This window comes from Mytilus californianus, unplaced genomic scaffold (assembly GCF_021869535.1).
Source record: "Mytilus californianus isolate M0D057914Y unplaced genomic scaffold, xbMytCali1.0.p SCAF_10, whole genome shotgun sequence".
In the NCBI taxonomy this organism is placed as follows: Eukaryota; Metazoa; Mollusca; class Bivalvia; order Mytilida; family Mytilidae; genus Mytilus; species Mytilus californianus.
In genome coordinates, this window is record NW_026262582.1 from 74,534,698 (window position 1) to 74,553,049 (window position 18,352).

Consider the following 18,352-nt stretch of genomic DNA (forward strand, 5'->3'; position numbering starts at 1 on the left):
TTTACAAATTGTGACTTGGAGAGTTGTCTCATTGGCACTCATACCACATCTTCGTATATCTAATTAATCCACCATTTTCTACATAAGGAAATGCCTGTACCAAATCAGGAATATGACAGTTGTTTTCCAATTGTTTTATGTGTTTTAGATTTTTGATTTTGCCATTTGATAAGGAACTTTCGGATTTGTAGCCAAGGCTCCGTGTTGAAGGCCATACTTTGGCTTATACTTGTTAACTTTTATAATACACTGTAACTTGGATTGAGAGTTGTCTCATTGCACTCATACCACATCTTCTTATTTATAACGATAAAATCATCGGAAAACATTAACCTTTCCCCCCAAATTGCACCTATCATATGTTTGAATTTTTCTTTCGGTTGCTCTTAGTTGACTGAGTACCAGGATGTTCTACCACAGAATAAGTAACCTGTCGAAAAATTATATAGTCCGGAGTCAAATGTCGGTAATATGAAAATTACCGGTATATTATGGTCGGTAGGTGTTGATCTATATTATGGTTGGTAGGTGTTGATCTATATTATGGTCGGTAGGTGTTGATCTATATTATGGTCGGTACATGTAGGTATTGGTCTATCTTAAAATTTTCCGAACAGAAATTAAATGTCAGCTTTTAGCAAATTTTACAGTTTTTTTAATTGAATAAAATTGAGAATGGAAATGGGGAATGTGTCAAAGAGACAACAACCCGACCATAGAACAGACAACAGCAGAAGGTCACCAACAGGTCTTCAATGCAGCGAGAAATTCCCGCACCCGGAGGCGTCCTTCAGCTGGCCCCTAAACAAATATATATACTAGTTCAGTGATAATGAACGCCATACTAAACTCCAAATTGTACACAAGAAACTAAAATTTAAAATAATACAAGACTAACAAAGGCTAGAGGCTCCTGACTTGGGACAGGCACAAAAATGCGGCGGGGTTAAACATGTTAATGAGATCTCAACCCTCCCCCTATACCTCTAGCCAATGTAGAAAAGTAAACGCATAACAATACGCACATTAAAATTCAGTTCAAGAGAAGTCCGAGTCTGATGTCAGAAGATGTAACCAAAGAAAATAAACAAAATGACAATAATACATAAATAACAACAGACTACTAGCAGTTAACTGACATGCCAGCTCCAGACTTCAATTAAACTGATTGAAAGATTATGTCTTCATCATATGAACATCAGGCACAATCCTTCCCGTTAGGGGTTTAGTATCATACCATCATAACATATATGAGAAGAACATAACCCGTGTCATGCCAACAACTGGTTTTTAAATAAATGTGTTTAGTGCCGATGCAAAGACCCTATAAGTGAATCAATATTAACGCCAAAATATGCAATCTTTAATGACCTGACAACAGTATCGTAACTATATCCTTTCTTAATAAGTCTATTTATAGGTTTTGCGGAGCACCTGAGATCACCCCCAGTTTTTGGTGGGGTTCGTGTTGCTTAGTCTTTAGTTTTCTATGTTGTGTCATCTGTACTATTATTTGTCTGTTTGTCTTTTTATTTTTGGCCATGACGTTGTCAGTTTGTTTTCGATCTATGAGTTTGACTGTCCCTCTGGTATCTTTCGTCCCTCTGGTATCTTTCGTCCCTCTTTTAAGCCAACAAACTAGATAAACATGTAGCATCCTTGGGCAGCGTATTTGGCATATCTAAGTTATTTTTGAAGTGGGGGAGGGGGGTGTATTGGAAAAATATGGGGGTGCACCATGGTTATAACATTGATAACAGTAAAATATGGGATTCCATAATTGGCAAGATAAAAAACTGAATTCACGTTTGGATATTTAACTTACAGAGGTAAAGTATTGATTAGAAAAAAACAATTAGTACCTATTTTGGGGTACGAGGTTGAGATGAGGGGTATATCTAATAAGTGTGAAAAAGAAATAAACTCATTTTTCTGGGATTTTGTTTGGGTTTTATAGTGAGCCTTGTCGACAGAAAATTATGTAATCTAGATGAAAGCTTAGGGGGATCAAAATGATCAGTTTGGAAGGTTTCATAAAAAGCAAACATATAAAATTTATTTATAGAATACAAGGTTGCCAAATACAAAAATATGTGATATTGAATATTTTATATGTACCTGTAAAGTTCTAAAGGGATTCATATTAAGTATATGTCAAATTTTTACGGGAAGGCAGTTACTACATGGTGTGAACTTTATAGTGAAATGACCGAACGTTAAAAAAATAGCATTCTTTAAGAGAATATATTTCGTTACAGCAATATAAAATGGAAAGGGAAACCTTTGCACTTCCTTTTATTTACCAAGCGTCATATCGCCAAAATAAAAGATGTTGGGAAAATCGAAACGGAAACCTTTTATAGTAATTAAATAATATTTGATAAACTAATAGATATACGTAACTGAATATGCGAATACAATCTTATAAAGAAATCAATCCCTACTGATTGGATTAACGAACTAAGAAGTATAAGCCACTAGTAATCCAACAAATTTGAAGCACATAAAAATCCAGAATAACAAACTATATGATATGGAAAGAAAAAATTCATTTAAAAACATTACAAAAAAAATTTCAATAAATGTACTAGTTCAAAACTTGAAATTAAATGGAATAGAACATTTAATACGGAACTAGGCTGGCAATCAGTTTGGAAAAAGCTTCACAAGCTGCTGTATTAAACAATAATTTAATTTGGGATGTAACGCGTCTTCTGATTGGCTGACGTTGTTTTGTTTATCAGCTCATAGACATAATTTTGTCATGTGACCGTGACGTCATCAACGTTTTTTCATGGTTTACTTCGGTTTAAAATGGAATTTAGAATTAAATTATAAGAAATGACTGTAATATTTTTTTCTGTCTATTCGAAATAACATAAAAAATGTGGTGCACACTTTAAAATAACTCGCTACGCGGGTTATTCAGTGTGCACCACATTTTTTATGTTATTTCTTCATAGACAGAAAAAATATTACAGTCATTCCTTAAATATTTTGGAAATCACTACATAATATACATTATACTGAATTTAAATTGTACCAAATGCGAAAGTCCGATGGCCTATGTAACTTATGTGGCAATTTTTTTGAAACCCAATAGCATTTATTCTATTATTGTTATAAAATTCAAAACATCATTAAGAAATAATAAGATTGATCTCTGTGCATAGATATAACGCTTAACTTTGGTGTCCAAAACTTGATTATTGGTTATGATCAAGATCTTGATAAAACGCAAATAAATATTCGGAATAGACAAACCTGACCGTTTATCTCAAATATTGTAATTACTATTAATAGTCGAATTTCTTTATTCTTTGCTTATTCTTTGCTCGTTGTGTAGATATATAAACATTTTTATGACATAACTTGTGCCTCGGTATTATAGTTATAACTATCATTTGAATACAAAAGGCTCACTTTGAACTAGTGTATTGTTTACACCTTCATTCACCTGCAATCGCAATTATTTATATAAGTTAATTTTATAGTTTATATTTTATACATATTCATATTAAATACTAGTACATATTACACAAGATAAATGGTTAGAAAAAAAGGGGGAAAAAAACAGTTATATATATTTTAATAATTGTATTTAATAAAGGATAAATTTATATGAAAATGCAAGATTTCAAAATGTGTAGAATACAGTAACTAATTGGAAACCGATGCTTGTTTTTATATTGAATATATTATGTAGAGAGTATTTTTCCCCTTTTTTTATTTTCCCCGGCAAATGGGACATGTAAAATAAAAGCAGGGACCCCTCTGTCAGCTGCCCCGGACTACTTAGTGTTTATGTATCCAGTGATTTGAAATAAAAGATATTATTCACAAAAAAAAAAAAAATTAAAAAAAAACAGTACATATACATGTCCATTCTAGTGCAAACTATAAAACCAGGTTTAATCCACCATTTTCTACATAATGAAATGCCTGTACCAAGTCAGGAATATGACAGTTGTTTTCAATTCGTTTGATGTGTTTCAGCTTTTGATTTTGCCATTTGATAAGGGACTTGAATTTTCCTTGGAGTTCGGTACTTTTGTTATTTTACTTTTTGTTCATTTTGAAGGATGTACAATGGCCCGTATTTGCTTACATGCACATCATTCGGACTCTTGTGGGTAGCTGTCTCATTTGTACGGAGCCCTGTTGGTCTCACACAGATTATAAAGTGTCTTTTAAAGTCCTGCGCTGAAGATGTGTAAAGTCTAGCGCTGGAGATGTAAAGTCTAGCGCTAGAGATGTAAAGTCTAGCTCTGGAGATGTAAAGTCCAGCGCTGAAGATGTAAAGTCTAGCGCTGGAGATGTAAAGTCCAGCGCTGGAGATCTAAAGTCTAGCGCTGGAGATGTAAAATCAAGCGCTGGAGATGTAAACTGCTCTTTTTAGTTCACCTGGTCCGAAGGCTTTTGTCATCACTTTGCGTCCGTCGTCTGTCGTCGTCGTACGTAAACATCTTCTCTGAAACCACTGGGCCAATTCAAACCAAACTTGGCAGGAATGTTCCTTGGGTAGACCTCATCAAAGATTGTTCAGTTGGTGCCGATTCGTAATCCAAGATGGCCGCCACCGCAGGAATTAGTTTAGCATAGAACCCTATGGGAAAACATAAAAACTGCTCTTTTTCAGATACCTTTTGACATATTGAATCCAATATATGTCAGGACTGATCGAATAATTGTCCTTCATAAATTGTATTATTTTGGTGCCGATCGGAAATCCAAGATGGGCGCCACAGTCGAACATAGATTAACATAGAACCCTATGGGAAAAGCATGCAAACAACGTCTATGGAGACATTGTGTGATATTTTGATTCCAGTTTATGCATGATCAGATAATGGTCCTTCATAAATTTAATGACTTTAGTGCCGATCGGAAGTCCAAGATGGCCGCCACTGTCGAACATAGTTTAACATTGAACCCTATAGGAAAAAATGCAAACTATTTCTACTGAGAAACCGTTTTCTTTTAAACCAAGTGAACGATTACATGCTCTCTAGAGCCTCTGGTTTAGAAACCATATTACAAAATGAATCCAATATATGCATGAATGATCAAATGAAGGTTCTTGATAAATTTTATGATTTTGGTGTCGACTGTAAATCCAAGAGGGCTTCCATGGTCAAATACAATTTAACATAGAACCATATAGGAAAAAAAATGTACAAACAACTTTTACAAAGAAACTTTGACATATCGATTCCAGTTTATGGATAAATGATCAGATAATAGTCCTTAATAATTTTAATGAATTCGGTGCTGATTGGAGAACCAAGATGGTCGCCACAGGCCGAGACAGTTTAACAAAGAACCATAAGGGAAAACATGTGAACTGCTCTCTTTGAACCTCCGTATGGTACAATGAATCTACTTTATGCAGGAATGATCGAATGATGGTCCTGAATTTGATAATTTTATGATTTTTATGGCAACTGCAAATCCAACATGGATTCCATGGCCAAATATAGTTTAACATTGAACCCTATAAGAAAAACATACTAACTACTTCTTTAACCAGGCTCGCTAGAGCCTCTGGTTTAAATGCATATATCTCACGAAATTTTTGACCTGGGACCACCAAATTTGGTGCCAATGTAACTTGAGGCATAAGCTTGTCAGTCGGTGACATATCGGCTGACCTTGACCTCATTGTCATGGTCCAGTGACCAGGGTCAAGTTATCATGATTAGGTCAGTTTCTCAGTAACAAGGTATGGTAGGCCAATAATATTTGGAGTGTGAAATTCATTGTTAGGTGTACATGTCAGTCTTACATATGTCAACTGACCTTGACCTCACAATCAAGTTTTTGTGATTATGTCAGTTTCATCGGCAGTAACTAGGTATGGTAGGTCAATATTTGCTGTATGAATTTGTGATAAGGTGTACATGTCTGTCTAACACGTGTCGACTAGGTCAGTTTGACCTCATTGTCGGTGACCAGGGTCAAGTTTTCGTGGTAAGGTTAGACTCTTAGTAACTAGATATGATAGGTCCATAATATGTGGTTTGCGAATGTGTTGTAAGGTACTGACCTTAAGGTCATTGTCATCGTCCAGTGACCAGGATCAAGTGTCCGTGAATAAGTCAGTTTCTCAGTAATTAGGTATGGTAGGTCAATAATATTTGGTGTGTTAATTCCTTGTAAGGTGTACATGTCGCAGTTTGACAGGTGTCAACTGATAATGACCTCATTCTCACAATCCATTTACTTTGGTCAAGTTTTCTTATTTTTATGCATTTAAGGATCCAGTTTTGGATTTCTGATAAGCTTACATCTGTGTCCACGTCCATATTAAGTCGAGACATTTTCGTGAGTCTGTAAAAGTCAAATCCCCAATTCTGTGTGTAAAATGGAGGATTAAATTCCTGTTTTATGATTTTGTCTCGCCTGGATCAAAGTCACTTAAGGCGAGACAAAGGGATTGTTTTTTATTGTCCCAGTATTTTATTGATCTAATAGGCAATAACACGCGTCTGTCCGCCATCCCTTTCTGTGTTTCTCCTCTGAAGTCCTTTGGCGATTGGTAAATTTGGTATGGAAGATTTCTCAATGAACAGAAGAATATATTGCATTTGCGTCGTGATTCTTGTTTTTTCTTGCCAAATATCAAACTTTGTCTTTTTTTTTGCCAAACAAACCGTTTCCGTGCATGATTCTTCTTTTTAGTCCTTTGATGGATTGGTCTGATATTTGGTATGCAAGTTTGCCCTGATGAACAGAAAAGAAACTGCTGCAATTTTTTTTGTGATCATCGGACTTTATTCAGACTTATCAGACATTGTCCATTTCAAAAACCTTTTCCGTATCTTTTGACCAATAGGTCTGATATTTGGTATGCAAGTTTGTGCTCATGAATAGAACATTTTCAGAGTAATTGTATATTTGATGCATTTATGTAGGTTATATCAATTTTCCTACTGTTGTTGGATTAATTAAACCAACATTTTTAACCCCCTAATGATAATTATCACCCTTCCCTACGGCTATATCTACTTGCTGAGAGCAACCGTAAAAGTTGTCTCGAAATGGCACGTGCAGAGAGCAGAACTTATCAAGCGAGAGCAGAACTTATCAAGCGATTCTCAAAACGTTTAAACAGTAATTACTACGTCAAAATTTTGATAACATATATATGTTATTTAAAAAATGTTCATTTACATATTTTGATTTCAATTAAAACGAAACTATTTAGAATTCCCGAATGAAACGTTCTAAAAACTAGCTGGACGTCGTTCTTATCAGTTCTGCTCAACGTTGCAAAAACGAACGCTACCGTTTCCCTATACAAGTATGTAAAATACCTGTGGAAAATGAAAAAGAAAGATCATTGGTCAATTTTATTAAAATGTAAAGTCTTAATATGGATGATGATACAGTTGGTGAAACCAGTATTGATATGCAAAATAACATCGTGCCGCTTCCCGCGCAAAAACGTTGGGAGAATTTGATCGTTGTTAGATTTTACCCAGAAATATCGCCTATGAAGGGTGATAAACATATTATCTGAATTTTTGACACTGAGATATTGTAAAATATCAACCCGCTCGACAGAATATAAAGTTTTGTGGCTCGTTTGCTACGCTCACTAGCCTCCAAACTTCACATTCTGGCTCACGGGATGATATTTTACTATATCTAGCTGTCAAAATCCCGATAATATATACATATACCCACTGGCGGGGGACACATTTAGCTACTATGTAGCAATGCCAAGTGTTAAGGCGGTGGTTACAATGTAAACGTTTTATTAACTTGATTATCTCAGACACCTGGGACAACCATATTGGGTATGAAATGGCTTGTCAGCAAGTTGCTTTTCCCATAGCCTTGACCTCATTTTCATGGTCAAGTTGTCATGTTAAGTTTTTGGATAAGTGTTTGTAAAAAAATATGTGGTATGTATATGTGTGTCATTCTGGCAATATGAGGATAAACCCAAGGGGAAAATACAAACCCACGTACAGGGTAAATGCGTCAGTGGCAGACCGGGCATCCATGAGGACAGAAAACGGGGGAAACTGACTGGGACAACGATATATCAAGTCGAATCGACCCAGATACAACGGTTGCTTACCTGGTGGGGAAAGGCAAAAAATCCACATTATGGAATCTCGGAATGAAACCACCCTGCAATTACAGGAACAACCAGTCCACAGATTTCGCAATGATAAGTCTGTAAACATTCCTTGCGGAAAGAATTCCGACCAATCAGAAACAAGTATTGGTCATGGAGTCATGTTTGAAAAATGAGGGAACTTTGTAGAGATTAATGTTGAGTAGTTTCAGAGGAGAAATTAAAATTTAAAAAGTTAAACGGACGGACACAAAGTGATGGCATAAGCTTAGAAATTCTTTTGGGTCAGAATAGCTAGAACGGGTTCCGGCTCTAACTGTCACGTCTAGGTAGAAAGAGTGTATATGAGCACTAACCTATCATTTCTAGGTGTTCCAGTCGGAGTTTTGGCAGGCTCAAAAATGTAGATTAGGTTTTCATGTGGTTATGTGATGATTTATGTCAGTTGCTTACCGCAGGTCGGCGGTTTCCTCCGGGTACTCGGGGTTTCTGACCAATAAAACTAACCGTCATGAAATAACCAAAATAATTATGGAAAGTTATGTTGAACCCCATCAAAGTAAAAAATTGATAATGGAACACTAGTATGACACTCTAAAATTGTGTATCAAATTCCTTCAATTAGTTTAAATATCACTACCATAAAAAAGATCAGAATTTAGCTTTCAACGATCGATGGGACACCATTAATCATGGGATAACGGCGATAACAAATTGTTATGCCCCGGGCGCGGTAAGTATGTGTTATCCAGATCACAAGGAGCAGTCTACGTCATAAACTGGTGTTGGCTTGTATTCTATGACGATGGAAGTGTGGTTGTCAGCCGAGAACCAGCTTATCTACGTCATATACCTTTTCAATTTGAAGGGCAAGAAAAAGGAAACTCGTTGTTTTATGATACTTATCCTTATATGACAATAACAAATAAACCCGCCTAATTCATCTCGAAATAATTTGGAGAAAACAAATAAAAAGTTTTTAATTATTGTACAGTGTATTGAAGTAATCATGGCTCCATTATGATGCGGAATATGTTTCGCAGCTCAATATACAAGTTGGTAGCAGCATATGGATCTTCTGGTTTATCCAAATGATTTTCTCTCATAACAATACAAGCGAGATCAAAAACATTTTTGTCACAAATATCTTCAGGAAATAAACATTCCTCCAGACAAGCCTCAACATCCTCTGGTCGAACAGGACATAGGAAATTAAGGGTGTCTTCATTTTTCGGACAGTTGTAGAGTATTACTGAACGCCTATGTACATTCCCTTCGTACTTACACGGTCGGATTTTGTGATGGTTCCAAGTATCTACGACATTCTGGAATTCCCACTATAAAATAAAAAATTGTACAATCTAATTATAACATTTTTAAATTTTAGAGACAATCAATTTTAGTTATGTAAACGGATTGAAAAATTACATTCATAGATACATTTTCCATTTTGTGTAATAATACATGTACTCAGTAGGATATGTAATGGTTGGTTGTCCATTGAACAGCAAATAGAACATTAAAGATAGTAATGGTACATAGTATATGTTTATCATACCTTCAAAAGTTTCATGAAACAAAACTGGAGAAGATTTTTGTCGATGAAATCCCCGGTATAAAATCCATCCTTCTTGAAAGTTTGAAACAGTGAGATCCAGAAATCTGTATTTTCTCTTCTAAGTACACTCCACCAACTTTCTATACGCTGGTTGTGTTGGCTAGTACCATATACGAATGTATTCCTATGATCATTTTGATGGAAAAACGTTTGCATCTGAGCTGTGTGTGTGTTTTCTGTCCCTAGGTCACCGCGCATTCTCAACGGTACGCCATTATTTCTTTTAACAGCTTTTATATAATATCCGGCAATTACCCGAGGGTCGCTGCTTGTTCTGTTAACATGTAGCCATACAATAAATCTGGAGTAACCGTCAATGCATCCATTAATGCAAAATCCGAAAGGCTTCAGTTTATCGTAAGAATCTAGATGCCATATAAAGTTTGGCCCTTGACCATTATATTCCCGTCTCTTAAGTTTTCGCTTCAATCTGTTATTAACACCACCAGGATTTAAAGCACGCATTAAAAGTCGCACTGTTTCTTTTCTTACGGTCAGTCCACTGTGCAAACATTTTAGGTGCATCCAACGGTATCCATTCAGCTGTCCGGACTCTTGTACTTGTTCATGAATAAACATGGATACGTCTAGTAGATCAGAGTAATTTTTCCTTCTGTATAATCCAAAGCTAGCCAACAGCCTTTTTAGGTGACACAAAGAAATGCCAATCCTGTGTTTTTCATTAAGGATTTGTAATATTTCCTTGTAATTAAGTCCATGCATCCTTATTTGCAACACGCTATAAAACACGATTTTACATTTCTAGCGATAGACTTTACATCTTCAGCGCTGGACTTTACATCTCCAGCGCTTGACTTTACATCTCCAGCGCTTGATTTTACATCTCCAGCGCTAGAATTTACATCTCCAGCACTTGACTTTACATCTCCAGCGCTGGACTTTACATTTCCAGCGCTTGACTTTACATCTCCAGCGCTAGACTTTATATCTCCAGCGCTTGACTTTACATCTTCAGCGCTGGACTTTACATCTCCAGCGCTTGATTTTACATCTCCAGCGCTATCTTCAGCGCTTGACTTTACATCTCCAGCGCTTGATTTTACATCTCTAGCGCTAGACTTTACATCTCCAGCGCTAGACTTTACACATCTTCAGCGCAGGACTTAAAAAGACACTTTATAATCTGTGTGAGACCAACAGGGATCCGTACATTTGCAATCATACCACATCTCATTCTTTTATAAACAAGCACATGAGGGTCTGGATAGGGGGGTTCTTCATTTCTTTATTCTTTAATTTAATTTTCTAGACAATTTTTCTATATTCTTTTCCATAATTTTTGGTCATTATTCTCTATTCTTAATATTTTAACACTCCATTATTGATTCTATATTCTTTCTTTTCTGTCTTTATTCTACCACGTTTTGTCCTTTATTCTTAATCCTGTAAACCCCATCCAGACGCTCTCACATTGGATTTAAACAGCAATGTGCGTCATACCAGTAAGAAGAATAACATATTCAAAGCTAAGCTGAACTTTTCACATTTTAATTCACCAATAAATGATGTCATTACAAATTTTCGACATTTTAGAATATCAACAAACTGTAATATGTAATATGTTGGTTAAGTGGTTGTCTGAATCATTCAAACTTTTATTGTAAACATGCTTTATATTATTTAACACCTTACTTGCATAAAATGTTCAACAAGTCTATAATTTCCAACGCATGCGCATGCTATATGAAATATATTTCTGTATGTGTAAAAACACGTGTTTTTTTGTTGTTGTATTGTATCAAAGTCGATCGTTGATATCTTTAAGGACCACATTCACGAGGGTATGAATGAGGTTTATAGAATAGAGAATAATGGACAAAATGTGCAGAATAAAGGGGAAAAATAAATAAAGAATAGAGAAAAGTGGTCTAAAAAATTAAAGAATGAAGAAATAAAGAGAACCCCCAATCCAAACCCTCATTCACTGATGCATTACAGTCTAATCAGGAACGAGCCTGATATATATGTAGCTTTACCATCACTTATGGAGGTTAGTGCCAGTGCACTAATGGTAGGATAATTATAATTGGTATGCAGTTATATTGGAATTCAATTTGCCACATCTCATTTCCATGGATATTATTTGGCCCCGCTCCCTCAGTCATGGTCTATTGATTTTGAAACTTTTGCTTAGTTTACATTTTAAAGTTTGTGATTATGTCAGTTTAAGGGGAACCACTATTGGTAGATCACAGATATTTTGTATCTTTTTATTAGCATTGGCACTTCTCATTCTTATGGCAATTAAATGGACCCCCTAAGTCATTTTTTTTTTATTTTGAAACTTTTGCTTAGTTTGCATGTGAAAGTTTGTGATAAGGGCAGTTCAAAATGAACCACTAATGGTAAGTCAATGAAACGCAGGGCTCGTATGCATAAAACATCTTAACGTAAGTGTTCCCTAAACTTAGATTTCACTAAGAATTCCCTTAATTAAACAAAATCGTATGCGTAAAATAACTGAAGTGCTCACTTAACTAAGGAATACTTAAATTGGAACCTTTCGCTAAATAACGTATGATACATGTATATATTAGCTCAGAGCGCTGTACTCATCCGTGCAGAAGTTTGTTTTGATTGTTTGATTATATTATTTATTTACATTGATTGAACCTTAATGACCGCCTCGGTGGTTTCATGGTAGCGTGTTCGCCTCGGGTGCGGGTGGTCGTGGGTTCGAACCCCGGCTGGGTCAAAACAAAGACTTTAAAATTTGTATTTGCTGTTTCTCCGCTAAGCAAGCGGCATTAAGGTGTAAGAGCAAAGACTGGTCGGCATGGAGTCAGAACAATGTGTCCTGGTAAGGTGACACGTCTTCCTGCGGACTGTTACCTTGTGAACTAGTGTGAGCCAAAATTTGTTCCTGTGAAAAAAGTTCCAGTGGAACAAATATCACATGGAATATATTCTGGGAAAACTTTTTTCACAGATAATTTCTATATGATTTGTTACATCTCTATAAAATAAGTTCCACAACTCACCTGGTGAAATAAGTTCTGGATTTGTGAAATTTGTTCCTTACCTAGTGAAATAATTTTCGGGTTTGTGAGATTTGTTCCTTACATGGTGAAATAAGTTCCTCGTTTGTGAAATATGTTCCACTGGTTATTCAAGTTATCTTTTATACTGAGCATTGTTATCAGTGAGTTTAAAGTTATAATTCAAGTACATTATAAAAACATGTATTATATTGATAATGTAAGGTTACACGATACCGAATGACATTTCGCCACGAGTTATCATTCCTGCTGTTGTCGACATCCATGAAATTGACGGCAAACGTATAACCTGATGTTCTGTAATAAATAAGAACGAATTAAACAAACAATTTGCCTCAGTCTGGTATAAAATAATTGAAAGATAAATGTTTCTTTATTTCAAATTAGCATATATATATATGATTATATATTAACAATAGTACCTTCATTTTAACGTCGTTCATAGATATCAGTCAATGCAGCAGGTTCCGTCGTGTTTCGGGCGATTGACACCACAATACATGTAGGCCCTATGCTGTTCTTTTATCGCGAAAATAAAAAAATAAAATAACCTTTTTGATTTTGGTAACCATTTTCATTGAAACTTTGCATAGATGCAGAGTGCCGAGAGAATTGATGCAACACGTTATTTGACATTGATTGCTTCAATCGTCTTTATCCCATTCTTCTTCTCATTCTTTACATTTAATCACATACTTTTTTTTAAATGTTCTGCATCTATTAATAAGTAAGCATGTGTACGATTTATGCATAACAGACTGATTTTTTTTTTATTCTGGGTTGAGTTTTTTTTTGCAAAAATTTGTATTTAAGATGCAAGCAGTTTCCCGATGATTTTTTTTTTAAAAGTCGAAATCCAAATTATAGAAACGCAGGATAATGTGTGAAAATACGGGGAATTGTGCCACTATAAGTGCAATTTCGTTAAGAAACCCATTCGTTCTAAGTGTTACAAGTTTCAATAAATTATTGGAATGTACAGAAGAAATCCGATATGGTTTCGGAAGCTTGTGAAAAATAAATTGCCAACACTGTAATCATATAAGCGCAGTTTACACAGGACAGCAACTTCAGAATGAGAAAAAGTTAACAAAGGCTTGAAAATATGGGATGTCAACACTTAATGTGCATCCGGTATGACGAAATAAAATTAAATCACTCAGATCCCGTTACATATTTTTTTTCAATTCCATTTCGGAAAAAAACTATTTCTCAAAATTTACAATCACACTATTCATTAAGAAACCAGTGGCCCCGCAATGAATGAATAATCGGTGCTTTGATGAAGGTTAACCAGAAAAGGACTTCGAACCCAAACAAATTATAAAGAGATATTTTCGTTAATCTATATCATTCAAACGACAGAAACAAACTGAAAAACCAACGAAATTTTAAAATCATTTTGATTTTAGATTCATGTTATTTTACGCTTGGGTGTACAGGAATGGGTGTGTTTGGCTGTTTGAGTTGGACATGATGTACAAGTACAGATGATGAAAAATGCACTATTTCATAAAGTGGTGAGACAAAACAACTAACAAACGATTAACAAAGGTGTCTTTTTGGGGAGGGGCACATTGCTGACATGAGCGTCGGAAAAAGTCCGAGGGTATTCGCAATCTTTAAAGGAGATTTTGCAAGTATGTATGTTAAATAAAGTGTTGGTATTTCTAAAGGGAGATGTGAAAGATTCAATAAGACAGCAACTGGCCAATTAACGACATACAAAACAAAAGACATCTAGATAACACGTGACAAAAGCAGAATGGACGAGTATTTTTTTTACTGCTTATTTGTAGATTTCAACGATTCTTTGGTCCTTTGAATTTGAAAATTAATAAGTATATTTACTATAGCAAGTATAAAATCTATCAAATTATAACATCACATGTTCACAACATTAGTCAGATATTTATTATAATAGTAACAAATGTAAGTCTCGTAGTACATATTTGTTAAAGTCTTTTAACTTCTGGTATTTCAGAAGAAAAATCAAACCATTATGAAATAAGTAGATGTAGTATAACTTTCCATCAATGACAAAATGATGTAGATTTTAGCGTGCATACATTGCTACATTTGAGATTTCCCGATTACATTCCACTATGAACTGCTTATTCAAAAAAGATATTTTGCCACCAAATGTCTTATAAAGTAGAACATCATCATATACGCTAAATACATATTTAGGTCCCTCGACAAAATGTCGGGAGCATTCTGTTTTACCCGTGTCCGTTTGACCGCCCGTCCCTCACTTATATAGCTAAGGATTTATACGGCTTATTTCTTAGGGCTGTAGTTTTTAAGCTTCAATTTGGCATTTTGATAATATATAAAGGCACGCAGAGTACATAGATTTCATCGAGATATTTTATCTATCATTTTTACAACTATCAGAATGTTCAATCTTTTTTGATGACTGCATTAAATGTGTCTTTTAGACACAACTATTTCAAATTGTAAGTATATCGTCCTAAACATTAATGAAATATTTGCCACCGGACGTTAAGCAAAAATCAATCAATCAATTCAAATTGTACTTGAAAAAGGATAAAGTTGAAGATTCATTTTTTTATAAGCTGAATGTGCACCCGGTTAGGACGAAATAAAATTAATCAGTAGAATTAATAGGAAATTTACGAAACCGGACAGCGGAAATGAAAAACAAAATAACAAACACCAGTCAGATCCCGTTACATATTTTTTCAATACCTCTGAATAAAAATAACGCTATTCTATATTCAGTAACGTCACTCTTTTTCTGTCAAGTGTTTTGCAAATATCGGTCAAATTTGAAGCTATTTATCTAAAAAACAAGGATGTGACATATGCGTTTCTATGCATGCACGGATTCAGTATACAATCGTGGATATTATGTAGTTTTTAGTCTTTCTCCGTATATAAGAATATAGCCATTGAATAATTAAAAAAAATAAGTAAAAAAAGGGCATTTTCCCTATATAACTATGTAAGTTCGTTGCCAAAATTGACGTTTTCTTATGAAAATTACAAAATATCAAAAATGGTGACCCCCATTTATTATTTCATATTCTGATGTTACTCGAATAAAACAACAAGTGTGCCAAAAATTTTAGGAGATATGCCATTCTATCGTGTTACCTTAACAATTTACAGGCTATCTTAGTATGCGAGTTAAGATAGCACTCTTATCGACTATTCCGAAGTGACCGCCTTTTACTTTAAGGAGAATATTAGAATTCGCATAGCGGGTTCTTGGTTTTTTTTTTTGCACATATGGTTGTCGTTGCATTGATCATGTCTGTCATAGTTGTTTTTCGTAAATTGTTTTGTTATAAATTAGGCCGTTAGTTTTCTGAATTGAATAGTTTCATCTTTTTCATGTCGGGTTCATTCATAGCCGACAATACGGTATGGTTTTTTTCTCATTGTTGAATGCCGTACGGTTGCCTGTAATTGCTTATATCTACGACATTTAAAACCATACTAAATATTATTGTTATGAACATATGCACTTTCACGGTACTACAATCTGTCAAGATACGTACATTTTGTCATTGCACAAGTTCAAGTTTTTCTCTGACTGTTAATGACGTCTTTACACTAAATCCATTGAAGGTTGGATGTGTACTGGTTTATATTTTAGTCTTTAGTCTTAGAGTTGTTATTGGCTTTGAACTAGCTGTCAGTAACTGCGAGTACTCTGAGATCTGCACTATGTGTCTTTTTTGTTATTAGGGATGTATAAATACACTGCCACGTCCGGTTTTTGTTATTGTTAGATGTTTTCTGCTTTGTATCGATCTGATGAGTTAAGCCTTTTTCAGCTGATTATCATGGTTTGTTATTATGTTGTGCTGTAACTCCACTGTCCCAGGTTAGAGGGTAGGAATGCCATTTACCGTCAGGCGTCAAACGGTCATTTTCCGCTACCGTTAGCGTCAAATTGGTTAAAATTTTAACGTGATTCGTTAAAATATCCTTATCGTGATTCGTCAGAGGTCTCAAATAATTATCCGTTACCGTTATTTTTTTTAAGAATTAAACGTGATTCGTCAAACTCATTCAATTTATCGTCATGCACCAAAAATTACTGTTAACGTCATTTGGCAAGATTTTTTACCGTTATTCGTCATGAAGGTACTCTCAATACGACCCTTAGGTTAGGGGGGAGGGTTGAGCGCTCACAAACATGTTTTTCCGTTTGAATGGTTTTACACTAGTAATTTTTTGGGGCCCTTTATGGCTTGCTGTTCGGTGTGAGCCAATGCTCCGTGTTGAAGGCCGTACCTTGACCTATAATGGTTTACTTTTATAAATTGTAACTTGGATGGAGAGTTGTCTCATTGGCACTCATATCACATCTTCCTATATCTATTAACTTCACCACATTCTTTATGTGTCTGTTCCAAGTCAGGAGCCTGTAGCTCAGTGGTTGTCATAGGTTCATGTCTTTCATATTTGTTTTTCGTAAATTGTTTTGATATAAATTAGGCCGTTGATTTCCTCAATTGAATTGTTTCATTCGCTTAATAATGGTATATTTTAGTAAAATCTTAATTAAAAAAAAGTTCCAAATCATTTTTTTATCAAACAGATTTGTCCCTTATCTAAGGCACCGACTATTCATCTTTCATGGGAGTTGCTGGATGGAGGGGCATGTTATTTTTCTAGAGACAATTATACATTTTTCCAATCTGATTAAAATTCAGATATATCTTAACTCGAAACCCACCCAAAACCAGGAGTGATATCAGGTGCTCCGAAAAGGTAAACAGATCCTGCTTCACTAGTGGCACTCGTCGTGTTGCTCATGTGAGTACAAACCCGGTGACAAGTCTTACATGAAGTTTGTTGTTTAATCGGTCAATTTATTACAGCAAGGCGCATGACCGGGTTTTTCATGCACCAATGCAATTGAAAACAATAATTCAAAACATGTCGTTATTTTCTTAGCCGAAGGAAGGGGCAACATTTGTGCAAAATATTTAAAACCAGATTGTCAATAAACTCATCATAGATACCATGGATTAAAATTATGTATGCCAGACGCGCGTTTCGTCTACTAAAGACTCGCCAGTGACGCTCGAAAAAAAAAACTAAAAAAAAAACCAACGCATTATAAAGTACAAAGTTGAAGAGCATTGAGGACTCAAAATTCAGATAGGTTTTGCGATACAGCTAAGCTAATCTAGGCCTGGGTTAGAAAATCCTTAGTTTTTTCCAAAAATTCAAAGTTTTGTAAACAGTAAATTTATAATTAAGACCATATCAATGCTAGTTCATGTCAACACAATAGTGCTGACTACTATTTTGTTGTTGCGGGATTTTTTAAAAGCATTTTTTTTTCTCAAAATTACGTTTTTTTTTAAGGTAAACCTATTTATCATCACTTGGTTATATGCCAACTTATTTTTTTTTATACTTTAATACGTTACTAATGCAGTCTTTCATAGGTGTTAATATTGATAAAATGATTTAGGTTTTAAAGGTCTTGTTTTGATTTTTAATATCTATGACAGATGTTACTGAATATGGACAATCCAACCAAATTAAACTCTGCCAATCTCGTTAAAGTCTCTGGTAATTATAATGTTAAGCAAATAATAGTACCAATCAATGCATATTGTCTTTTTGATCGAGTTA